Source organism: Lagenorhynchus albirostris, chromosome 21 (genome assembly GCF_949774975.1).
Source record: "Lagenorhynchus albirostris chromosome 21, mLagAlb1.1, whole genome shotgun sequence".
NCBI classification, from domain to species: Eukaryota; Metazoa; Chordata; class Mammalia; order Artiodactyla; family Delphinidae; genus Lagenorhynchus; species Lagenorhynchus albirostris.
In genome coordinates this window covers 24,167,165-24,194,372 of record NC_083115.1, presented here as the reverse complement: position 1 = coordinate 24,194,372, position 27,208 = coordinate 24,167,165, and the positions used below count along the sequence as shown (strand labels likewise).

Sequence of the window (27,208 nt, the reverse complement as noted above, 5' to 3'; positions counted from 1 at the left end):
AGCCACCAGAGCCACCAGAGTGAGCCACCAGAGTGAGCCACCAGAGCCACCAGAGCCACCAGAGTGAGCCACCAGAGTGAGCCACCAAAGTGAGCCACCAGAGTGAGCCACCAGAGCCACCAGAGTGAGCCACCAGAGTGAGCCACCAGAGTGAGCCACCAGAGTGAGCCACCAGAGCGAGCCACCAGAGCCACCAGAGTGAGCCACCAGAGTGAGCCACCAGAGCCACCAGAGTGAGCCACCAGAGTGAGCCACCAGAGTGAGCCACCAGAGTGAGCCACCAGAGCCACCAGAGTGAGCCACCAGAGTGAGCCACCAGAGTGAGCCACCAGAGCCACCAGAGTGAGCCACCAGAGTGAGCCACCAGAGCCACCAGAGTGAGCCACCAGAGTGAGCCACCAGAGCCACCAGAGCCACCAGAGTGAGCCACCAGAGTGAGCCACCAAAGTGAGCCACCAGAGTGAGCCACCAGAGCCACCAGAGTGAGCCACCAGAGTGAGCCACCAGAGTGAGCCACCAGAGTGAGCCACCAGAGCGAGCCACCAGAGCCACCAGAGTGAGCCACCAGAGTGAGCCACCAGAGCCACCAGAGTGAGCCACCAGAGTGAGCCACCAGAGTGAGCCACCAGAGTGAGCCACCAGAGCCACCAGAGTGAGCCACCAGAGTGAGCCACCAGAGTGAGCCACCAGAGCCACCAGAGTGAGCCACCAGAGTGAGCCACCAGAGTGAGCCACCAGAGCCACCAGAGTGAGCCACCAGAGTGAGCCACCAGAGTGAGCCACCAGAGTGAGCCACCAGAGCCACCAGAGTGAGCCACACGATTCTGGCACAGGGATCGTCACACGCTAGTGACTTCCCCTGCTGATGCCACCCTAACCCGCCCAGTGGCTCAGGCCTCAAGTCTGAGTCAGCGAAATCATACCAATTCAATCTTCAACATGTGAAGGCAGATGGACTGGGTTTTTGGTTTGGTTTGGTTTTATTGTGTACAGACTTTATTTCTTATTTTATTTATTTATTTATTTTGCGGTACGCGGGCCTCTCACTGCTGTGGCCTCTCCCGCTGCGGAGCACAGGCTCCGGACGCGCAGGCTCAGCGGCCGTGGCTCACGGGCCCAGCCGCTCCGCGGCACGTGGGATCCTCCCGGACCGGGGCACGAACCCGCGTCCCCTGCATCGGCAGGCGGACTCTCAACCACTGCACCACCAGGGAAGCCCTAGACTTTATTTTTTAGAGCAGTTTTAAGTTCACAGCCAAACTGAGAGGAAGGCACAGAGGTTTCCCGTGTGTCCCCTGCTCCCCGACCCCAAGCACAGCCTCCCCCATTATCAACAGCCCCCCCAGATGGGACATTCGTTACAAGTGGTGAACCTACACTGACACAGCACCATCACCCCGAGTCCACGGTTTACAGCAGGGGTCACTCTCGGTGTGAGACATTCTCTGGGTTTGGACAAATGTATAATGACGTGTGTCCATCATTACAGTGTTATCCAGAGTAGTTTCACTGCCCTAAACGTCTTCCAGATGCACTGGTTTTCACTCCGTTGGGATGGTATATTTGGGGTCTCTGGTAGTCAGTGTCTTAAGCCTTGATGATCTCCTCTTGATTCACACAGTTAAGGCTAAAATATAGGAATAGTTTTCCCACACCTGCTGCGTCCTCATCTGTGAGTCCTTTTACAGGGCAACCACAGAAGGTATCACGAGTTCACGCCCTCCACCTGCACTGCCAGGCCTCAAACGAGACCCACGAGACACCAAATCCACTGCAGTCAGAGCCTCCTGGCTGTTCCCAGCTTGCACTCTGGCGTCCGATGTGGCAGCTTTAAAGCATAACTCAGAAGATGCCACTCGCTTTTTAAGCTCCCTTGTGGTTTCCCATCACAGCTAAGAGAAGCAGCAGGAGTCTGAGGGACACCCACAAGGCTCCATGCCCTCAGACCCCACCCCCCCATCTCAGCCCTTATCACAGGCTCTATCCCCTGGACTCACACAGGGGAGGGGACTTGCATCTGCTCTCCTCTCTCCCCAGAACGTTCCTCCTCCAAATCTTCACATGGGGTGTCTTCTCTGCTGTGAGAAGTCCGCCCTAAACAAACCTCTCACCCGCCTGCCTCTATCCCATGAGCCCATTTCATGTTCAGGTTAAACTCAGTACTGACTCGTTTGTGCATGTGGTCAGATGTCTGTCATTCACCCTTAACCACCCAATAGGATACAAACACAATAAGAGCCTAGATCTCGTTTACTGTGTTCTCCCTTCTACCAACAGGTTTAAAACAGTTCCTGGCACACGAAGAGACAATGAATATGTGTTCAATAAATCCAGAACACTCAAGATTCTTACCACCATAAGGAGTTTCACCACCGAAATGCACACAACGCACGTGATTATAAACACCAGGGCCCATCAGCCAGCAGCAAAAGGGCTGCGTTTCGGCACCTCGGCCAGGCAGGACACAAGCACCTGCCCATGTGGCTTATTAGAGCAATGCTTCGGACGCTGGCAGGAGGTGAAGTAAGAGAGCAGGGAAACGTCAGGAAACAGCTGCCGTGAGAAACAGGATGGGTGGAGCGGCGCTCACGTCTGAAAGCCTGGAACCCAACCTTGCCACGCCGATCACGCTGTCACCTCTGCCCCCCGTCATCTTGTCTCGCACCCCCTTCTTGAGGGCCAGCTTCACATGACACATCCCTGACTGACCACTTCCTACCAGTGCCCTCAGGCTACCAGCTACCTTCTTCCTTCTGGCTCGTAAGGTTCTTTACACTTTAGTCAGTGGTTTAGGTGGTCTTCTCCCCTCTAGACTGGGGTGTGCTGAGGCCATGGCTGGGCACTCCCTGCATTTGTGCCCAGGTGTTTCTCAGAATTGGAACAGTCTTTGAAAATGGAGATTCCATTCCCCCTTTGAAGAGGAAATTTCCCCAAAACTTACATTGTACTATAATTAATTCCTATTCATTAATCTAACATTATAAGCTGATATTCCTTATGTATTTTATGCCATACCAACTACATTCATATAAATATTGAGTCATTCATCTAACAGTTCCACAGGGATCTAATTACGTATATGTACATACATGTATACACACATGCATATATATATATAATTACATGTATTAATATAGATACTATGTATAAGTACATAGTATAGAAATACAAACATAAGTACATACAAACATGTACACATATAATTATATAAATGCTTTTACTATCTGCCTTACATGCTCTGATTGGCACAGATACAAAGATGGACACGTGCATGCAGACATATGGATGTTTGCGCACGGAGGATCCTAGTAATGTAGAATGGCACATTCATAGGTGCTCATAAACATTTATTAATGCCTTTAAAAATCTGTGTTCAGTCATCCTCCTTATCTATTTCTGATAATCTCACACACAGAAAATAAACATTAGCCTCAGGGGACTTGACCTAGTTTATCATTGTCAAACTAAAGGAAATTCACGTGAAATACCAAAGGTACCCAACAGTCTGCAATACCATAATGACACAGGAGACCCAGGACAGGCGCCTTGAACAGGAGCCCCTTATGTAACGAGGAGTCCAAGATCGCCACAGGGTGCCTTTCACTTCCCTGAACCGTAAATATTTCCACTAGAACCTTCTGTATCAAACATACTTTCCCTGACAGCAGTGTGTCCCTAGTTTGTTCCAAAGTGTCAGCAAAATATCACTTATTGTGAAGCCTCTTCCTTTGTTTGTGGCAAGGTATTCATCTATCACAGTAGGGCTCACAAGCGCTGATGAGCGCGGCGTTATTCAGCACCACGGACAGAGGCTGTTGCTTACTTGTCAAGTCTGGGCTCCTTACTCACGCTGCTGCACAGAAAGAACTCCACTGCGAAAGTAGGAACAATGTTCACCAGGTGATGGCCGTCACACTTCAATTCCACTTGAATTTGTATCTTCTATGTTTTGACTTATCATAACCTATTTTTCCCCCATTTCTGGCACTTGTCGGCAATGCGTGAAGTTGAAAGGGAGTTTAAATATACCTTAAAAAGTATAAGGTCTTTTACAAATGTTTTTGCATTTAGCTTGAATTTATTTTTCAAAGAGAACAAATCTTTGTGATAGTTTAGACTGTATAAAATCTCTCTCTAAACTGGAGCCAAACACAGCTACACTGGAAGCCTTGTCTCCAATTCTGAGAACCTGAAAGTGACTTAAAATAGGGGCTCCCCAAACTGTACTTAATTCTGCACCCTGATGTAGAAGAGCATACGTGACCCCCAAAATCCAAAGCATCTGCACAGTTCGCCTCAGTGAGGGGGACTGAGGAGGAACATGGGTAAGAAGTTCACCGAGCCTCTGGCAGCTACGGACAAGTAACATTGGTGGAAAGGAACAGAGGAAAGAATGAGGGATGAAAATCTGAAGAGCAGTTAATGTATCCAAAAGCATCATCACTTCAACTTTTAATTTTCACAAATATAACTGCGATTAGTAGGAAAACCATTTCTCTATTTCCAGGTTTTACTGAGAGTTTCTAGAACTCTTCCATTTTTAGGTTAGGTTCTCTCCTTCATTTACCAGTTTTATGTGGACCGATTACCTACGTCCTGAACACTGAACTGACCAAATGTTATGAGGTGATTATGAAGTGTTTAGAGGATATATAGGAATCCTAGACATAACACACTTAAAATATTTAGGAGGTCAAGGTGTGTTCATTTGAACTGAAAGGTAGTCATTTGACAATACATAAGGAACAGGAGCAAATTTCAACGTGGAGATTAAAAGTGCTCTGTTTCTGTTAATAGGTCCATTTCCTAAATGACAGAGCCCTCACCTCTTAGCAAGGAATAGACACACCTCTTCCTACATCCCCTGGTTACATGAGAACCACATCAGACCACTCAGTGCTCAGACCAAGCCAGGCTCCTACACCCCTGGGCCTTTGCACATGCTATGGTGGTGAAGTGTGTCCTTCTGCCCTTCTTTGCCTGGCAAATGACTACTCATTCTTCTTCGTTAGTGATTTTTTACAATAACAGTTCTATGCAGATATCATTCATGTAGCAAACAATTTTCCCATTTAAAGTGTATAATTCGATGGTTTTTAGCGTATTTACAGAGTTGCACAACCATCACCACAATCAATTTTAGAATATTTTCATCCTCTGCCATTTAGCAGTCAACCTCCAGTACCTCATCAACCCAGCCCCTGGCAGCCACTAATCTAATTTCTGTATAGATTTGCCAATTCCGGACATTTCATGTAAATCAATTCTATAATAGTGTGGTTGTAATAGGTGACTGGCTTCACTTAGAAAAATGTTTTCAAGGTTCATCCATGGTGTAGCCTGTGTCAGTACTTCCTTCTGTTTGACCGTTAAATAATATTACATTGTACGGTTATACCACAATTTATTTACCCATTCCACGGTTTTGGGGCACTTGGGTTATTTGTACTTCTCGGCTATTATGAATATTGCCTCTGTAACATTCATGTACTGGTTTCTGAGTGGACATATGTTTCATTTCTCTTGGATATATACCGAGGAATGGAATTTCTGGTCATATGGTAACTCTACGTTTAACACTGAGGAAATACCAAACTGTTTTCCGAAGTGGCTGCACCATTTTACATTCCCAACAGTAGTACATGAGGGCTTCAATTTCTCCACAATCTCACCAATACTTGCTATTGTCTGTGTCTTTGATTATAGTCATCCTAATGGGTGTGAAATGGTATCCCATGGTGGTTGCGATTTGCATTTCACTGATGGCTAATGATGGTGAGCATCGTTTCATGTGCTTATTGGTTATGTGCATGTCTCCTTTGGAGAAATATCTATTCAAGTCCTTTGCTCATTCTTTTATTGGCTTACTGTCTTTTTATTATTGAGTTGTAGGAGTTTTTTGTAATTTCTACACATAAGCCTTTATTATATATATGATTTGCAAAATATTTCCCCATGTTGTGGGCTTTCTTTTCCCTTTCTTGATGGTGACCCCTCAAACATAAACTTTTTTTTTTTTTTTTTTTTTTTGCAGTACGCGGGCCTCTCACTGTCGTGGCCTCTCCCGTTGCGGAGCACAGGCCCCGGACGCGCAGGCTCAGCGGCCACGGCTCACGGGCCCAGCCGCTCCGTGGCATGTGGGATCCTCCCAGACCGGGGCACGAACCCGCGTCCCCTGCATTGGCAGGCGGACTCTCAACCACTGCGCCACCAGGGAAGCCCAAACATTTTTAATTTCAATGAAGTTGAATCAGTCTTTTTTCCCTTCATTGCTTGTGCTTTTGGAATCATATCTAAGAAACCACTGCTTAATCTAAGATCACAAAGATTTACGCTTACGTTGTTTTATAATTTTAGCTCTTACATTTAGGTCTTTGATGCACTTTGAGTCAGTTTTTGTATATGGTGTGAGGTAGGGGCACACCTTTGGCATGTTAATATTTAGGTATTCCACCACCAGCTGGTGAAGACCTAGTCATTCTTTAGGATTTATTTTAAATTTCAGTCCTTTTGGAAGTCAGCTCTAACTGCTCCATAATGAATTCATTGGCCCCTCCTCTGTGTTTCCATAGCATCTTTTTCACGCGGGGCTTCAGAGGTGATGAGCTGCTCCCTCACCCCTTATTCTCTTTCTCATTTAACTTACTTCACAAATGTTTTGAGCACTCACTGTGTTGCAGGCCCCACACAATGTGCTGGGAGTATCTCTTCAGGGAGAGACAAACGTGCAAGCAAAACAAAATATGGTAATAAAAGAAAGTGAAAAACGGGGGAGTAACAGCTGAGTTTGCTGGGGGTTCAGGAATGGCTCTGCAGAGATGAGAAAGATTGAGATGATATTTGAAGCAGTGAGGGAACATTTTCATTCATCCATTTCTTCATTGTGGCCCTGCCCTCTGGGCTCACCTTCAAGTGAGAGAGGTATCTGTCACAAGTATAAATAGAACATGTGAAATGTGGACAGTGCTCCCAAGGGCAGGTGCACAGGGCCCAGACAACAGAAGATGCCCTAACTCTGTAAGCAGGGATGTTTCCTTGCTTACATCCCTGCTTGAGGAAGGAGCTTGAGCGACATTTAAGAGAAAACAGGATAAGGTCCGGGGAGAGGGAACATTATATAAGAAGCAAGTGATGCCAGCCACACAGGTATCTCCCCATTCTACGGATGGGAGAATCTCAGAGAAATTACATAGGTAACCAAGGCCTCAGGGCTAGTACGACAGTCAAGGCCATGGTCATGGGTCCAGGAATTTTCTTTTCTGCTCCAATTCCTGTCCAGGTCTGAGCAGGCAGTGTGATGTTACGGTTCTCCTAGAACCTCCCCTTCTCCTGCCTGCATCATCTCTATTCTCTAGCATCCCTGAAACTAGCTCCTCCCCCACTCCACCCACCCCACACAAATGTGTCAGAGCACATCTCTGTCCCTCAGTACCCAGAGCTCTGCCAGCAAATTGGATAAACTAATTAGTACTTCCATGTTAATTAATTTTCCATTGTTTATATAAGCTATGAGAGTTCTGTTCTTGTGATGGTCCCTCTAGGTAAGTTTATCTACAAACAAATTAAATCCCATTATACCAAATTATACCAGAATGTCAATCATCAAAGCAAATCTTAAATGAGTGTCTTCCCCTGCAGTACCTGCAGAGATAATCTCATACCATAAAGAAACATTTAAAACAGAGGTAATGCTCGTAATTGATGTACGTTGTCATATTAAAACTTCAAAAAGATTTATTAGAAAAGTCATTTGAACAGTGTGACAGCTACATTTTTCTCTATATTTCTAAATTGTGAAAATTAAATCATCAGAATTAAGAGTATAAGTAACACTGAACTTTAAAACTGAACAAGGCCAATCTGAATGTTTCCAGAATTGATTTGTTTTCCAAGACCTACAAGATTTTTGCCAGTTTAAATCTAAATCACACTCTTGCTCTGAGAAATTAAAATTACACAGTTAATGCAAGTCCTTTCTATTAGTTAAAATGGAGTACCTTACAAATGACTAAGTCCAATGTGCAGCGAAACAATTTGGAAGCTGACTGGTTCCCACCTGGGAGCGAATTATATCAGGGGTCTCCCCAAAATGAACCACATTCCACCTCCTCCAGCATTTCTATAGGTAGGCGTCCTCAGGGACAAAACGCAATAACTCCAAGGAAGAAGTAAGCAACACTTTGAGACCTGAGAGAATTCCTAAACCCAGTGCCATGATAATTCAGCATTAAAAAGCGTATGTACCACACTGGCTATAAACACTGTGTACTAACTCACTCAAGAGCATATACGAAGCTCCAACCAAATGACCTGTTAATTCTAAGTTAATTCTCACCATCTAAGATTTTCCATCAATGGTATCTAACAAGACCAAATTCATTAGGAATCCGTCAAATCCAGATCACTGAATATAATTTTAAGCCTTGTTTTCAAACTGTTCCCTGTCACGGGATCATTTTAGAACTGAAGCAACCTGTTATGGGCTGCACTGTGCCCCCTATATTTATAGGTGGGAGTTCTAACCTCCAGGACCGCAGAATGTGACCTTATTTGGAAAAAGGGTCTTTGCAGATGTAGTTAGTTAAGATAAGGTCAACTCTCCTTAGTAGGATGAACCCTAATCTAATATGACTGGTGTCCTTATAAAAAGGGGACATTTGGACACAGAGACATGCACACAGCGGGACACCAGGGGAAGATGGGACTTGTGGTGCCACAAGCCAGGGACCTGCCAGCAGTGAGGTGAGAAGCCCGAGCAGAGCCTCCCTCACAGGCTGAGATGGAGCCCACCCTGCAGACACCTTGATCTCACACTTCTGGCCTCCAGAGCTGAGACAGTCAGCTTCTGTTCTTTGGGCCACCAGGTCTGTGGAACTCTGTTATGGCAGCCCCAGCAAACGAACACACCACCTGTGACAATAACCAAGAGTACCTTCCCCTTAGGAAGGCGTACAGGAAGAGCCTTTAACTCAGCTTACTCTATATTAATAGGCTTTAGAAATGAAGAACGGCTCGTTAAAAGAAGACCATAGGAGACAAATGAGATGAGTTAATACCTCTGTAGATATTCACTTGGGACTTGCAACAGGGCCAGCACCGCCCACCAACAGAATAACCATGGAAGCTTTCCACGGGAGCCCCTACTGATCATCTAGCCAGACCCCTCCTATTATACCTGAAGCCCTTTGTATCATTAATATTATTTTAATTACCACAGTTCATATACATCTACATGACACTATCATGTACAGAACTCAGTGCATTCAGCCTATGTCACAGACCTATGGGTTAATACAGCACTTTTCAAGTCTTCTGTATCTGGGCATGTTTTGCCTTTTCAAGTACAGAGTGAGCGCCTTGAGGGACACTTACATTCAACATATTTATATTTCCTTGTGTTGCTTCGGAGGTCAATTGACAGGTACTCCCTGAGTTCTTATTGACCAAGATCATCTATCCATAACTATAAATGATGTGAAAACTAGGGAGCAGGACCAATAGGGCTTGGAGCTCAGAAGTTCTGAGATTGGGCCCAACCCTGACCGTCTACTAGCGTCAGGCTCTCTTCTACGTCGTCCAGAAGTCTTGATGATCCATCACTCCGCGTCCTGCCCTTTCCTACACTGTGTTCAGCCACACGGGCCACCGTTCTGGATCTGCCATACATCAGGCATTCACGAGAGTTACTGAGACCGGCAGTCTCTGTTCTCACGGGGCCACACTTTAGTCTTCTGCTGTTAAATTAAGGGCTCCTCGGAGCAGAGGCAAGACCAGATTCACCTCTGTAAATATACCACATGGCAGAGGGTCGAGCCAACATCCAGTAAAATTAGTGGAATATGCACAAAAAAGGCATATCAATGTTCGTAGCAGCATTACTCATCATACCAAAAGGTAGAAACAGCTCAAATGCCCTTCAATTGATAAGTGGATAAATAAAATAGAGTATATCCGTACAACGGAATATTATCCAGCCATAAAAAGGAATGAAGTTCTGGTACACGCTACAACACGGCTGAACGACGCTAGGAAGGGGACCCGTCGCAAAAAACCACCGATGCTGTAGGATTCCATTTATATGAAATGTGCAGAGTAGACAAATCTATTGAGACAGAAAGTAGGTGGGTGGCTGTCCAGGGCTGCGGGAGGGGTGGGCGTGGAATTGGGGTGACTGTTAATGGACACAGGGCTTCTTCCCTGGGGAACAAAAATGCTCTAAAAGTAGATTGTGGTGACGGTGCTACCACCCTGTAAATACACTAAAAATCACTGAAGTCTACACTTTAAAAGGGTAAATCATATGGTTTGTTAACTGCATCTCAATAAAGCTAAAAAAGGTTGGCAGAAAAGTGAATGAGGACGTGGCATCAGGTAAGTTACTGAACACACGCCTCACTTTTCTGAGTGATAACATCTACTTCACAGAGATTTTTGTGAGGATAAATGGAATACTGTACATGAATGCACCTTGAACATCAAACACTCAACAAAGACAAACACCTATAAGCAATTTTAAGGGATTCAATTATCCTTCTATATTTGCAGCCCCTCCTTGTTGAGCTCATGCTGACCCACTGACAATCCAGCTCTTAGATGCCACTCAAGACCTCAGACGAGTTCGTGCAAAGCCAGCTGACCTGGAAGAGGCAGGTTGAAAGACAACGCTTCCCGGTCGCCACCACCCACAGGCCAGTGTGATGGTAACCGTGGTGAGGGAGCTGCACAGAGAGGGACAAGGGAGTGGGGACCCGGCCCCGCACACCTGGCTCCTCAAAGCCCGTAAGCCAGAGGACAGACAACCCAGCTCGGTGTCCAACTGCCCAGCTCCAACCAGGGCTCGCTCCTCACTTTGTGGCGAGCTGGCTCTAGCAAGCCTGACCGTCCTCCTGGCTGACGCTCGGATGTGATGCCTTGTTGTTTATGGAGCGAACTGACCAGCCACCGTCCAATTAGAAAAGTGACAAGGTTGAATCATGAACTCCCTCAATAGACACCTCAGAGTCTTCTTCAAATTAAAGTAGAAAAAGAAATGCAAAATTTGGAGTGACTGCTTGTATAGATACTTCTTAAGTCCTAAAGCGATTCTTTTATACATAATAAAATGCAAAATAGAAATAAAATTAGGCTTCAGATCAAAGACTGGACTCATGTCCCACCTTAGCTGCTCCAACAGCTATGTGATCATGACTGAGTCATTACAATACACTGGATCTCAGAACCCTTATCTTTATTTATTTGTTTATTTATTTATTTTTGTGGGGTGGGTGGGGAGTAAAGTAGAAAAGAATAGCCTTATTGATTTACCAGGCAAGGGGGGCCACAGCGGGCTAAAACCCTTATCTTTAAAATAAAGGTACTAGTTATATGTCTCACAAAGCTCAAAGCAGGGCTTTTTTCTTGGCATGGGGAGGGGAATGGCTTTGCCATGATATAATTCACATACCAAGTTACCCATTTAACGTATACAATTCAGTAGTTCCTCGTATATTCACAGATACGTTCGACCATCACTACAATCTATTTTAGAACATTTTCATCACACCCAAAGCAAACCCCGTACACTCTAGCAGTCACCCCTCTCCACTGTCTTATCCCCTCAACCCTAGGAAACCACTACTCTACCTCTGTGTAGATGTGCCTATTCAGGTCCTTTCATGGAAGCGGAATCCTATAGTACATGGCTTCTGTGTCTGCCTTCTCTCACTGAGCACGATGGTCCAAGGTTCATCCGTGCAGTGTGCATTAGTATCTCATTCTTTTCATTGGTACCTAAGATTCTATTGCATCCTGTACCACAGTTCATTAATCCATTCATCAGTCGATGGACATTTGGGATGTTTCATTTTTTGCCTATGATTAGTAATGCTGTGAGGAACATTCGTGTAAAGGTTTTTTGTGGACATATGTTTTCCTTTATCTTAGGTACAGACCTACGAGGGGAATTGGTGGCCCTATAATAACGCTCTGTTTAATCATTTGAGGAACTGTCAGCTGTTTCCATAGTGGCTGCACAATTTTACATTCCCACCAGCAGTTTATGGGGGTTCTGACTTCTCCACATTCTTTACCAACACTTGCTATTATCTGCCTCCTTTATTATAGACATCCTAATGGGTGTGAAGTGGTATCTCATTGTGGTTTCACTCTGTGTTCTCCTGATGAGTAACGATGTTGAGCATCTTTTCATGTGCTTATTGGCTATTTGTATACCTCCTTTAGAGAAACGTCTATTTAGATCGCTTGTCCATTTTTATATTGGCTTATTTGTATTTTTTTTCCCATTTTAAAAATTATTTATTTACTTATTTTTGGCAGCGTTGGGTCTTCGCTGCTGCACGCGGGCTTTTTCTAGTTGCGGCGAGCAGGGGTTACTCTTCCTTGCGGCGCCCAGGCTTCTCATTGTGGTGGCTTCTCTTGTTGCAGAGCACGGGCTCTAGGCATGCGGGCTTCAGTAGTTGTGGCACGCGGGCTCGGTAGTTGTGGCTCACGGGCTGTAAAGTGCAGGCTCGGTAGTTGTGGTGCACGGGCTTAATTGCTCCACGGCATGTGGGATCTTCCCGGACCAGGGCTCAAACCCGTGTCCCCTGCATTGGCAGGCGGATTCCCAACCACTGCACCACCATGGAAGCCCACAAGTTCTTCTTTTTCAAGACTATTTTGGCTGTTCTGAGTCCCGTGAATATCCATATCAATTGTAGGATCAGTATGTCAATGTCTGAAAAAAAAACAGCTGGGATCTTGCTACAAATCTGTAGATCAATTTGGGGAGTATTGCCAGCTTAACAATGTTAAGTATTCTGATCTGGCCCATGAATATGGGATGTCTTTCCATTGATTTAATCTTCTTTAATTTCCTTCAACAATATTTTAATAGTTTACAGAATATAAATTATGTACTGCTTTGTTACATTTTGTTCATTGGAAGTGTACATAAATGCAATTAATTTTTGTAAGTTGATTTTGTACCCTGTAACCCTGTTGAACTCAGTCATTATTTACACTCATTTTTTAGTGGATTCCTTAAGATTTTCCATACAATTTCATGTTGTCTGGAAATATAGTTTTACTTCTTACTTTCCAGTCTGACTTTTTTTTTTTTCCCATAGCCTGACTGCCCTGGCTAGAATGTGCAGGTCAGTGTTTAGCAGAAGTTATGGAAGCAGACATCTTTGTCTTGCTCTTGATCTCTGAGGCAAAGCTTTCAGTCTCTCACCATTAAGTATGATGTTAACTCTAGGTTCTTCATAGATGCCCTTATTGTGGTTGAACATTTCCCTTCTAATCCTAATTTGTTGAGCGTTTCTATTATTAAGCGGTGTTGGATTTTGTCAAATACTTTTTCTGCATCTATTGAGTTGATTATGTCATTTCTGTCCTTTTAATCTATTAAAATGGTACACTACATTACTTGATTTTCAGATGTCAAATCCACCTTGCATTCCTGGGGCAATTCCAAGTGAATATGGTGTATAAACTTTTATATGTTGTTGGATTCAGTTTGCTGGTATTTTGCAGAGAATTTTATGTCTATATTCATAAGAGATATTGTCTGTAGTTTCTTTTTTTGTGATATCGTTGTATGGTTTTGTATGAGAGTCATACTGGCCTCACAGAATGAGTTGGGGGTTTGCTCCTCTTCTAATTTTGAAAAAAATATGTGAAGGATTGGAATTAGTTCTTCTTTAAATGTTTGGTAGAAATTCCCAGTCAAGCAATCTGGACCCAAGCTTTCCTTTGCAGGTAGTTGTTTTATTATTATTATCACTACTACTACGACTACTAATGCAACCTCTTTCTTCTTATAGGTCTCTTCAGGTTTTCTATTTCCTCTTGAGTCAATTTTGGCAGGTTGTGTCTATCTAGGAATTTGTCCATTCCAATTAAGTTACCTAATTTATTTATTGCCTTACAATTGTTCATAGAACTCTCTTACAATTTTTTAAAACTTTTTAAAATGGAGGTGAAATTCACATAACATAAAGTTAGCCACTTTAAAGTGAATAATCCAGTGGCTTTTAGTACCTTCACAATGTTGTGCAACCACCACTGTTATCTAATTCCACAACACGTTTATCACCCCAAAAGGAAACCTTATACCTGTCGGGGAGCTCCTCCCCACATCCCTCTCCCCTGTGTCACTGATAACAACCTATCTGTGTTCTATCTGTATGGACTTAACAATTCTGGATATTTCATGTAAGTGAAATCATACAATACGTGACCCTTTATAACTGGCTTCTTTCACTTAACATAATGCTTTGGTGGTTCCCTGTTGTAGCATGTATCAATACTGTGCTCCTTTTCATGACTGAATAATATTCCATTGCATGTGTACAAGAAAATTGTTTGTCTATTCCTCAGTTCATGGACATTTGGGCTGTTTATACCTATTGGCTACTATATCAGTGCAACTACGAACAAGCTTGTACTTGTTTGAGTATCTGTTTTCAATACTTTTGGGTATATACTTCAGAGTGGAATTTGCTGGGTCATACGGTAGTTTTCTTTTGTTTTTTGTGGACAGCTAAAGCATTTTCCATGGCAACTAAACCATCTTACATTCCCATCAGCAACACAGAAGAGTTTCAATTTCTCCATATCCTCAGCAACACTTGCTTTTTTCTGGGCTTTTAGTGCTGCTATTCTTTTTAATTAGAGTCATCCTAGTGGTATGCAGGGATATCTCATCATGGTTTTGATTGCATTTCCCTAACGAGTAACAAAGTTGGACATCTTACCATGTGCTTATCGGACATTTGTGTTATCTTCTTTGGAGAAATGTCTATTCAAGTCCTTTTCCCACTTTTAAATAGGCTGTAATTTTTGTTCCTGAATCTTAAGAGTTCTTCATATATTCTGGATGCTACCTTGTAATTTTTTCTGTGAGGTTGGTAGTAATGTCTCTCTGTTCATTCTGTATTTTAGTAATTTGAGTTGTCTCTTTTTTTCTTCATCAGTTAGCTAAAGGCTTGACAATTTTGTTGATCTTTTCAAAGAGCCAAGTTTGGGCTTCAAAGATTTTATGTTTTTCTATTCTGTATTTCATTAATTTCTGCTCTATTCTGACACAGAGTAGTTGTGAGAGAAATAAAATCCTGAATGTGAAAGGGCCTTTAAAAATGAACTTGTGTATAAATATTTATTTATACTATTTATTATAACTACTGATTGGATACTTTCTCTCTGCCACGCAGGCTCTGTTTTATTTTATTATTTTTTTTTTGCGGTACGCAGGCCTCTCACTGCTGTGGCCTCTCCCGTTGCGGAGCACAGCCTCCAGATGCACAGGCTCAGCGGCCATGGCTCACGGGCCCAGCCGCTCCGCAGCATGTGGGATCTTCCCGGACCGGGGCACGAACCCGCGTGCCCTGCATCGGCAGGCAGACTCTCAACTACTGCGCCACAGGGAAGCCCCAGGCTCTGTTTTAGATGCTTGGTATATGGCAGTGAAACTTTGTTCTAGGCTGTGGTACCTGCAAAGGTGCATACTCGATTGTATTTCTTATTTGGAAGAGCAGTGCCATACCCATCCTTATATCCCACCTTCCTGGCCCATAGGAAATGCTCCACGGATGTCACGTGGATGCTTAAGGACGAGTAAGATATTTCTATTATCTGTCATTTTCCTTGCAATTCTCTTAGACCGTAAGCTCTTTGTGAGTAGTAACCCTCTCTTAATCATTCTTGTAGTTTAAATTCTGCCACTGTGATGCCTGAAACATACTGTATACCCCCAAACTACCATTTAGATTAACTGATCAGCTTGAATCTGCCTTCATACCAATTAATATTAGGAGAACATACAGAAAGGAGAAATCAAGGCTGATAAAGTAACACGACTGAGGTTAAGAAAATATCCTGAGTGTCTTTAATGCCAAGGGCCTTATCTCCCGCTTCTTTTCCATCTCACACATTGCTTGCTAGAGAACAGAGCACACAGGTGGTGATCAATAAACCTCTGCCTATTGTTCAGCTGATTTTATTCTTAAAATTCCAACAAGTAATTGTCCTGCCTCGCTTAGGGAAAACTGAACCGTCATCACAGAACCGTCTCGAATGATCACAGAGAATAACTTAACCACAGGGCTCACTGTGCCAAACACTTCCTTTTAAGAAACCTTACCCTGGGAACTCAAATAAATCAGGGCCCTTTTATGTGGATGTCTCTGGTGTTTGAGCCACACATGACTTTTAATAAATTATATTTTTAAATGATATCAGCCTGTCAAGAAGACAGCTGATAAAATTGGATTTCTCTTCTCCTACTCACAGAAAAAGAGGAATAAGAGCTCAACAGTTCTGGCCAAACACTTTTTTCCAAGCAGCCCTTATTATGCAATGATTTTTTTTCTTTAGTATTTTAAACTTTTAGTCGTCTTGTAGAGGAAAAAGAAATGTCATCCACCCACTAATTGGTTCAAAGTCACTCTTTTCCTTCCCATCCTGTACAGTAGTCGCTGGATAAAAAAATGCACAGCTACCATCTTGTTATGTCTCACTGCAAAATGAAAAACAGCGTCTCTATGTCGAATAAATGTCTCCTCTTTACCTTGATTTCTCATTACCTTCCATCAACTAAGACTGAATAGAGTTTATCCCCTAATTATGTTACTACTGTGTACTTCATTCTGTTTACTTTATATCCAATTCAAGGGAAATATGACCTTTTTGGTGAGAGAGAGAGGATGATATATGTACAATTACGAGAGAGAATGTGGTAGCTGGTAGTGTGGGATTAGACAGTGAAGTTCAAGGAGAGAATTAAATTTAAAAATGTATCAGTGGTTGCAAAACAATTAGGAAGGGAGCCTAATTTACTCAGGTAATGGTGGATCATTCTGGAACGCCAAAGCTTCCATTTTGAAGCAGAGACATGACTGCTTGTGATTATGACTCAGCATTTAGGGTAATTAACTTTTTTCACGTAATCGCTGAGAACCCCCATCTGACGGGGCTAAGCGTACCCTGTCAAGCCCCCATGGACAGAAGCGCACTCTGCAAATGCAGACCCCTCTGCCCACACATGCTCTTTGGAAACAGAGGAAACGGTGAAGAAACTCCTGCCATAAATTAGTAGGAAACCAACGTCTGGAGCTAAGCGACAGCCCGAATGCACAACCGGCCCCCTCCCCAGCACTGTCAGAAGCACATCTCCAAGGCGCTGCACACAAACCTACTTGTTAATGTACAAACACGAATCTCCCATAAGCCCATTCAGGGGCAGTAGCTGTCAAGAGGACCGCTGCTACACATTAATTTGAACTCACAGAGTCTTTGCGTTAATTCCCAATTAGACGTTCTGATCTTGTTCTTCTTTCTGAAGCTGAGATGCTCCACGTATGACCCCCTCCCACTCCATCCCCTTCGTACCCCATTTTTTATTAATGCCCCAAAGTTCTTCCCTTGATGATGGTATTTACTGTTTCCTACATGGATATAGGTTATTTTCCCTTTTGACTTTCAACAACTCCCAGGAGGTTCTGAGAGAGAAGTGAGCAGCAGACTATGTGAGCACAGATCACAGTCTCGAAACGGAATTGACTGCATTTCTAAACGCTCGTTCTAGTGAGTATGAGTCAGGGGAGGTGTGCATGTGCCCTAATTAAGTTCAGATTAGGACATGGAAGCACCCTAAGTGTCCATCGACAGACGAATGGATAAAGAAGATGTGGCACATATATACAATGGAATATCACTCAGCCATAAAAAGAAACGAAACTGAGTTATTCGTGGTGAGGTGGATGGACCTAGAGTCTGTCATACAGAGTGAAGTAAGTCAGAAAGAGAAAAACAAATACTGTATGCTAACACATATATATGGAATCTAAGAAAAAAAAAAGGTCATGAAGAACCTAGGGGTAAGACAGTAATAAAGACGCAAATGTAGAGAATGGACTTGAGGACATGCGGAAGGGGAAGGTGGGATGAAGTGAGAGAGTGGCATGGACATATATACACTACCAAATGTAAAATAGATAGCTAGTGGGAAGCAGCCGCATAGCACAGGGAGATCAGCTTGGTGCTTTGTGACCACCTAAAGGGGTGGGATAGGGATGGTGGGAGGGAGACGCAAGAGGGAGGAGATACGGGGATATATGTATATATATAGCTGATTCACTTTGTTATAAAGCAGAAACTAATACACCATTGTAAAGCAATTATACTCCAATAAAGATGTTAAAAAAAAAAGTTCAGATTACAGCCACGGACATCGAAAGAACAACAAGAGCAGATGGTTTTTAATTCATTAGAGAATATTGTGTATAATTCAAGGCTGATTAGAAAATCTTGATAGTAGCAAGAACAGCAAAGATTTATGTATTCATTCACCCTGCACAGATTCACTGAAGGCCCGCCACGCAGGTGCCAAGAACCGGGTCCAGAGTGTTGAGTGGAAAGACCATTGTTCTGGTTACTGGGAGCCCAGGGCCTGGCCGAGGGTGCAGACAGCCAGGAGGACACTAGCACACTGATGACTGACTGAAGCTCAAAGGCTTCAAAACCAGGAAGAGGAAACCATGCAGGAGGATAACCAAGCTGGGAGAATCAGCCTCCCAGGTGGGACTCCTGCACCACTGCTCTCCGCCTCATTTTTTTTTTTTTTTTTTTTTTTTTTTGTGGTACGCGGGCCTCTCACTGTTGTGGCCTCTCCTGTTGCGGAGCACAGGTTCCAGACGCACAGGCTCAGCGGCCATGGCTCACGGGCCCAGCCGCTCCGCAGCATGTGGGATCTTCCCGGACCGGGGCACGAACCCACGTCCCCTGCATCGGCAGGCGGATTCTCAACCACTGCGCCACCAGGGAAGCCCTCAGCCTCATTCTTTCCGTAAAGCATTCTTTTAAGAAGACTGTAACGTCCCATCACCTGCATCAACAGCCCCAATGTACGAGTGGCCTTTGGTGTGATTATTAATACCACCTGTTCCCTCTGGCAAGCATCCTGGTCTGGGTGATAGGAAAGGTGACCACCCGCCGTACCGATGAGGCTGCACCTGCTACCCGCTTGGTAACCCTGAGGGTTTGTTGTGGTGGCCCTTGCGGTCGTGACCACTGTCACCACTGCTGCTTCTATTCAGGTCGGTCAGGAGAGGCCTTTCTAAGACAGAGATGCTTATCTTGAAGGATGAAAAGCAGCCAGCTGGGTGGAGCAGAGTGTCGGGGGAGCGATGGTGAGAGAGGAACCGAGGGCGGGGAGCGGGGGACAAGGGCTGTTCATTCGAAAGCACCTCGGAAAACCACAGGAAATGCTTTAAGTGACGTTGGAAAGCCTCCAACTACCCTCCTCCCCACGTGCTCCCAGCTGGCTGCGGGCAGGAGGCCCGGCTCCGAGGCCCTGGGGCTGCACATCCTCGAGGGGCAGCGCTGAGCCGCCCCGGGGCCCCGACACTGCCCCGGGCAGCCCGCAAGCCGGGGCTGGAGAGCAGTTACACGGCAGTTCGTCCGCGTCTGGGGCCCGCTGGGCGGACAGCAGGGCAGGCAGACCCCAGCAGCTGCCGGACACTCAAGGGTGGGGGACGGCAGGCTCCAGTCAACCTCACGAGGACGCAGTCTCCCCAGGGGCCAAGCCGTCCAAGCTCAGTTAGCGTCCAGCCCACGGGAAGCAGGCCCGGCTATGGGGGAAGGCACAGGGCTGACGTGGGCAGAACCACGTTCGGGGGCTATTGGCGGGGACTGGGCCACCTCCGTCCTGCGTCCACAGGAGGCTCCACACTCTCCCCTCATCGCAGGAGGTTACAGAGGACCTGACTCAGTGCCACACAGACAGGTGCCAGCGCCCCAGGCTCACAGGCGACAGGCTTATGCGTCAGCCCTGACTGCCCCGCGGGGTCAGCCCAGCCCTGCAGCTGTCCCCGGTGTCCCCTGGACGGACGGCATGGATGTTCTCTGCCGTGACCCACTGGCCCTGCTTCCTTCCGTCCTCCCCGTGCTGCCGGATACCCAGTGGGTGTGCAGCTGCTCTGTCCGCACTGGACACACATGCTTCAGGCGGAAGCTGGCTCCCTGGCTTCTGGGGGAACGGGAACGGCGCCCCCAGACCAGGCCTGCACTGCTGCGGGGCCCCAGAGCCCATCCTGGATCCAAAGGAGGTCACGTGGGGCCCCGGCCACACACAGGCTATGCACCTAAAACCCACAGCAAGACCAGCACCTGCCTTTCTTAGAATTAAGACCTCATCAGCTGCTGTAACAGGGCACGGCAAGATATTGGGCCAAATGGACTATTTGGTGCCACTGAAGACACTGAGATTGGGGACAAGTGACTTCACCTTTCAGTCGTCCAGAGGGCGGACATTTCTCCACGAGGAGATGCTCAAATGCAGTGATGTCCCCATCGGTGGGAGGGGCGTGGGTTGCAAGGGGGTTGTGTCCCACCCAGGAGGGCTTCTGGGCACCTGCATGAGAAATAAATTCACTTCTTCTATCAAGAGTCCTAATATTATCTCAGTGAAATGTGAAAACTCAGGATGGACACAAGAAAGAAAGAGATCATAAAAGTATAAAATAAACTCACTGAAGAACTAATTCCTGGACAGATACTGTTCGACCTGACCCTTAATTATAAAAGCAGTTTATATCAAACGGCGGTGACAAACGGCGGTGTCCGAGTTGGCCGCTCAGCTGTCCCCGCGGCTGGACACAGCCAGACGGAGCAAGTAGACCCCCATTTGGGGCCGTGGCATCGCGACCGGGGTGATAAAGTCCTTTAGTTCTCCATCGCCCCAGGACCATCATCTTTTCTTTCTATTATTTCCCCGCAAGAATGTGACACTATGTTCAGTTCACTGTGACCGGAGAGAAGGTGTCTCCAGGAACGTGTCCCCTCGGGAAGGGTCAGCGTCGGGAAGCGGGCTCCCCTCATCAGTAAGCACACGCTTCGGCCCCGAGGGTGAGCCTGGCCCCCGGCCTTCAAGGGTCTTGGACGGTGGTGAAGCAGCCACCGTGCATGGACACCCCGACAGTGCAGCGAGCGCTGTGGGCATGCTGCACAGACGATGCTGTGAGTCCCCCTTGAATTTCCCGAGACTGTGCCTTACACTAAACCTTGAAGGAGGACGAGCTACCAAAGGACACGAGGAGCTTCCAGGCGTGAAGAGTAAACTGGGCTAGAGCACGGAGGCTGAACGTAACGCGCAGCTGGGGGCGACGGGGGTTATGTGTCGGATCGTGAGACAGGGGTTGGGAAGACGGACCCAGAGAAGAGTCGCAGGAGGCCCTGGGCTTCCTGCCTACTGGCACCCACGCTCCGGCCCCCCTCAGGGGCAGGATGGCCCCCCCCACCCCGGGGAGCCCCGGGCCTGGTCTCTCTGGAGCACGGGGGCGGGGAGGGCAGGGCGTCGTCATCAGGGCGTCGTCTCCCCAGCTGCGGGGCTGTCACAGAGGGTACGCGCAGGGATCGGGGTGCACACGGCTCACCCCTCACCAGGAAATCCTGAAACCCTAAACCCAGGATCCGCAGAAACTGGGGTGAAGGCACAGAGCTCCTTGTTCATTTTTACACGTACACTTGATCTTAGCTTGGTCTCCATGTGGACCCGCCAGCTCTCCCTGCAGGGCTGCTTTCAGAGGCGTTTATACCCCCCCTTGAAAAAACTCCGTGAGGGAGTCTAGCCATCCTCTCCTCCGCCGCCACCGAAGGTTAATTAGACCATCTTCCTCAATACAGAATGCCTTGGTTCCATTCTCTCTTAGTATTTAATTTGTCATCATTGTGAGGCGTTGTGTCTACTCTTCCCTCCTTGCGTTTGTGTGGCATGGACGCTTTCTGATGCTCTCGTGAGCAGCTGGCTGGCCACCCCACTGTTTATCAGGCCGCAGCAGCATTACCACTGCCTCCTGGCTCTGCATCATCTATGAATTCAATTAACATATGTCTCCAGACTGTTTCCAAGTCCTCAGTGAAGTCCCTGCATTACACTGGATCTGATTCTGGTCCCAAGGGGACCCTAAGAGACATCTCCCCACAGTGCACGGCTGTCCTTCAAGAAACAAAGATACTGAATTACATTAACCGTGGGCCAGAAAAGAAAATAAGTATTGGAAGAGTCTGCCAGACATTAACGTGAATCACGCAGAGCGAGGGCTGTCTCCGGAGTTGGCAACCCACAGGACGCGAGCCGAGGGACACTGGGACGCCCCGCCTGGTGCTGGGATGAGGAGGGACGTGCTTCTGCGAAGCCACGCTGGGCCGCTGCTCCGTGAGCCACCGAGGCTCTGGTCAGCGTCCCCTCTGTGTGCCACCTGCCTGCCTCTTCCTGGCCTCACCTGCGCTCAGCCTGTAGACACTCCACCTCCCCTGGTGCCCGTCCAGTCCCTAGATGGCAAGATCGTCGCCAGCTCCTCCCGGGGTGGGGGGGCAGACAGGCTCCCCCGCCCCAGGATGAGAGACGTCAGAACATGAGGAAAGGAACCAGAAGGAGGTCCCGACATTTCCCTCCAGAGTCAGGAATTCGGGGGCAGTGAGAGGAGCTGGCGGGAAAGGAGGCGGAGAAAGAGTGATGGAGGGGCCGGGGCAGGCGGGCACAGGGGCAGTTAATCTGGGTGATGGATGGTATCTGTTGTGTAATGAAGAACTTGGCTGGCTTTGCCCTGGGCTCCCGGCGTAGAGGTTCTAAAAGTGTTGGTGTTACGGCCTGAACTATGTGCCCCCAGAGCCACTCGCTGACAGCCTCACCCACAGTGTGACGGGGCCTTCAAGGAGGGATTAGGGTTAAATGGGGTCATAGGGCGGAGCCCTGACCCAGTGGGACTGATGTCCTCGCAAAAGGAGGGGACACCAGGGATGCACTGCACAGACGGACGACCCTGCGGGACAAGGAGGGAGGCCTCAGGGGAGCCAGGCCTGCGACAGCCTGATCTTGGGGAACGAATGCTGCCCTTTAACCCTCCCCTCCCCGTCTCTGATGCTTTGTGACAGCAGCCTGAGCTGACTAAGGCATCTGGAATTTCCTGAGTGGTGAGTGGTTTCTAATGCTAATGAGGTGACTCAGGCTGGGCTGGTAGAGAGCTTGGACGGGGGCTGGTCCCCAAGAGGACCAAGGGTGTGACTGGGGGGGGTGGGCTTGAGCCAGCCTGACCTTCGGAGGAGGGGCCGGAGGTCCATCACAGGCATCCTCCAGGCCACTCTGGCAGCCGAGGCCCAGTGGTGAGTGGGGGCTCCAGGTGGGCAACGCGAATCCCCCGTGAGAAACCGGACCGCGCGTGCGGACGCCTTCCACGGCTCCCTGCGCTGTTTCAGGGAATTATCCAACCCGACGTGTCGTGGGAACCTGCACGTTTTTCTCCGGTTGGTCAGAGTGTGGGTGGCCTGGCGACCCCTGGAGGGTAGCGGTCTTGCTGGGGGCCGTGCCCTTTAACTCAGGGGACCCCTCAACTCGGTTAGTGCCGGAACTGGATTGGGGACCACCAATCCAGTTGGGTTGAAATGGGGACATTATGACAGCTTTGCGGACCGACGCTGAGTGACCCGAGTTGGCCACGTGGCTTCCTTGAGCCCCAAGGGCCCGCGCCGGACTCGGGCCTGCCGGCCTGAGGCCCCCCCAACCCAGAACCTAAAGGGCCTCCCCCAGCGCTGTGGCTGGCGGGCCTGGGACCCGGCGGTGCCTGAGCTCCCTCCCGGCTAAGCGTTCTGAAGTGTCACCCCACCTTTTCCTGCCCTTTAATACTTTGTAAGCGCTCCTGCGTCGGACATAATAAAACCGCCACTTATAACACACCAGCACACCCCGTGGGCTACGTGAGGGGCTCCGACAGGCACCCATCTTCACATCCGCTGTACCGCTTCTACGGGGGGGTGGGCTGGGCGCGTCAGCAGCTGGCCCATGGTCACAGGGCCGTTGTGTCTGGGCCAGGCGGCAGGGCTGTTTTCTCAACATCACGCCCACTCACCTTCCCACCTCTGGAAACAAAACCCTCAAGACAGTTCCTCGAAGAGCTCTTTTAACCAGAAGCAACAGTAACCGACGTCCCAGGGTGAGAACGGATGACAGGGGGCAGCTTCCCGGAACCTGTCGTTACTGTGACGAGCATCCCGCACGCACAACCCGGGACCGGGGCCGGCAAGGGCGGCGGGAACAGACCTCGCCTGTGCCAGTCACCTCTCACCAGATGCTCCCCACGTGTTTATTACCTAAAACGCTGAGGGTCAGGAAGCACCATGTGCCTGATGATAAAATAGCGTCAAGGCTTAGGGCTCCGTTACCAGGAGACCAGAAGCCGGAGCCTCGGCGGCCTGCAGCGATGGGGGAGGGGCATCCTGACTGCACTGGACGTGAGGCCCGAGGACCGGTGCGCACGCCGGGCTGCGGTCACCATGGCGCGGGACGTACGGGGGAACCAGGGAGGCACCCAGGCCAGCCCCTACCCCCGAGGAAGGCTGCATGGGCTGGAGGGGACTAGTTTCCTCTCTTTCACTTAGGATTGTGGGTTATTGCTATTATGCTGTCCCTGTAATTTCTGAAGTGGAATATACATATTAACCAGGTTTCTACATGGCTTTTGGCAAACTCAGATAAAAATAAATGCCACTGTTCCAGGGGTTTCTGCTTAATAGTAGAAATGACAGCAGAGAAATGGAGACTCTCATCTCATCCACCCAAATTATCTCCAAAGCCTTTCCTTTAAAACACAACTGGGGCCAGCGAGTGCCCAGAGAGCAGCTAAGCTTTCAGAAGTTTCAGCCCCTGATGAGTTCCAGCAGGTGGACTTCGGTCGTCCCTGCCTGTTTCATAGGAAACACCTGGTTTGTAGGTTTGAATGCTCCAGCGACGCTGGGTTCCTCGGTGGCCAACGTGGAGAGAAGGAGCTGAGGTGACACAGGAAGCAACTGTCGGGTCCCGTCTGCCAAGTGGACGCACCTGAGTGCCCCCCGCCCCAGAGCACGCCCCACCTCCAAGAGGGGACGGCTGGCCTGAGCTGCCATCTGCAGCCCCGCCTCTTCCCAGAAGTTCCCATCATGAAAGGAATCACATCCGAGACCTGGAAATAAAACCTCGTCCTCCTCTAGTGAGAAATCGGAAGGATGGGACCCGAGCCCACGGCCATCCCTCAGCAGGGCTGCGTCAGAGCAGAGAGGAACGGACACGGGTTTGGGTCCCAACCTGCCATGTAGGGCACCTGGCTGCCTCCGAGCCCAAGGGGGCTTTACCTGCCCCAGGCCCTGGAGGACCCGGTGAGGTCGCGAGTGACACAGAGCCCACTCCTCTCTGAAGGCCGGTCCCCTCCTGGCCCACAGCTCAGGATGCGAAGCCCTGGGGTCACAGTGACCTCTGAGTGTCACAGAGAAACAGCCCCAATCTAGTTCTCAAGGAACACTTTCATTATAGGGAAAAGAAACTCTGTTGTGTCATGTTTGTGGAATTACAGCCAGAGTGACTCCTGGAAACTAAAAAGTAAACTTTCAGACTCAGCATCACGGGAGACTTCTCATTTATTTTGCAGTAATTGTTGGCAAATCAACCATTTCTTTGCATCTACTACTTTCTGTGAGAGCGGAGCCAAAGGGTAGCAACAAAGCGATGAAAGGAAGAAGGTACAACGGGGAAAATTCCGCTCACTCACCCAAGTTTCCCTAAGACTCGGGGCGAGATAACGTTCCCACTCCACCTGGAGCGTGTCGGGCCGGCCCCGCTGCCTCGGACACAAGGCCTCACTCTGGAGGCCACCCGGCCTCCCCAGAACCAGAAGCAGCCCCTGTCAGCTGAACTACGACACTTCCGCAGCCGTGGGACAACCAGGCCCGGAAGACACATCCCCATAAGGCTGGAACGTAGGAGCTCCACTGACCTGACATCAGATAAAACAGTACGTGGCATCTTATGGTTTATGAAGGCCTTTAACTAACAAGGCACACTCAGCACAGCAGCAGGTAAGGAAAAGGTTTAATTTTCAAAACTTAATATGATGTTCAGTAGCATGATTAACTAACTGAATTTACTAAAAACGAAACAAAACTCACCCAAGAAACAGTAAATGAACACCTAACGTAGCACCTGTGCCAACCAGGGAGCTGGGGCAGGACATACGTGATGAATCACAGACCTGCTCCCTGTCTCTCTGGAGCTTAAAATTCAGGAAACGAAACAATCAACGGTAAGCAAGCCCATGGGGGAGGGGAGTCTCGGGACCGCCCTCTCGAAGGGGCTGGGGAGGGGCGATGGTGACCCTGAGGGTGCGGGTGGCGTGGTAGGGGCGGGGGCTCCTCTGAGAGGTGCCGGCGGGGCCTGGCTGACTCGGGGACCGGGCACCGAGATGGACAGAAGGCAGCAGGTGTGCGGATGGGAGGCGCAGGCTCTTGGGGTGGGGTGGGGGGAGCAGGTGTGAGAGGCCCGGGAGGGGGGCAGAGCCCACTGAGCTCTCGGGCAGAGGAGGTGGACAGAGTGGGACCAGGGACACCAGCAGGCCGACGGGGAGGGGATGGTCACCCCGGTGGGGACCTCACAACACCCAGGATGTGCCCTAGGGACCGGCCGGTGATGCTGAGCCATGACTGCGGTCCTCAGACACCTGCCCATCTGCAGGACACAGGCCACCCTCCTGTGCCTTCTCTTCACACCGTCCTGTGTCAACAGGACGCTTGGATTCACGTCCCTTTGCTTTCCAGGAGTGTAAGGCTCTCAGACGCACCCTGGCTGCGATGCGGATGAACCTCTTGTTTACTTTGCTCATGAGTGCCCAGGGTCACCCCGGGTCTCTGAGATTTTGTCAACCTGCCCCGGGCTGGGTGGAGCCCCCCTGGGAATTCCGGGAACTTCACACACAGCCGTGTCCCCGCCCCACTGAAGGAAAACGGAGACACTGGAAACCTGTTCAAAAGCCAAGGCTGCCCCAGCCACGTCGCATCCCCTCCCCTACCGAGGGGCTCGGCCGGAGGCTCCGGGACCCTCCCAAGGGTGGGTCCTGCTGGCAGCAGCGGGCAGTCCACCCACGCGCTCTGTGGGCCCAGGACCGCGCGTCCTCGGAGCCTCCTAAGGCAGACCCCGCACTGTGGGTCCGTCCTCCTCCAAACGGTAAGAACGCCGCCACCGTCACAGAGGTCGCCGGCCCCGATCCGATCCGGGTGCTCCGGGCTGCGGCGCCGTCGGGAGATGCTCTGCTGCGGCTTCTCACCTCCAGCTGAGCCAACGCTGCACTTCCCGCGGGGTAGAGAAGGAGGCGTGTTGCCAGGACACCGGCCCGGCCCCGCCCCGCCCCATCACTGGGCGGACAAGGAA

At 48.7% G+C, this 27,208-nt stretch overlaps 1 pseudogene; it reads left to right on the top strand.

Annotated features, from left to right (window-relative positions):
• The first annotated feature begins 241 nt into the window (after positions 1-241).
• LOC132512813 (uncharacterized) lies at positions 242-27,114 on the top strand (annotated as a pseudogene).
• The last annotated feature ends 94 nt before the right edge of the window (positions 27,115-27,208 follow it).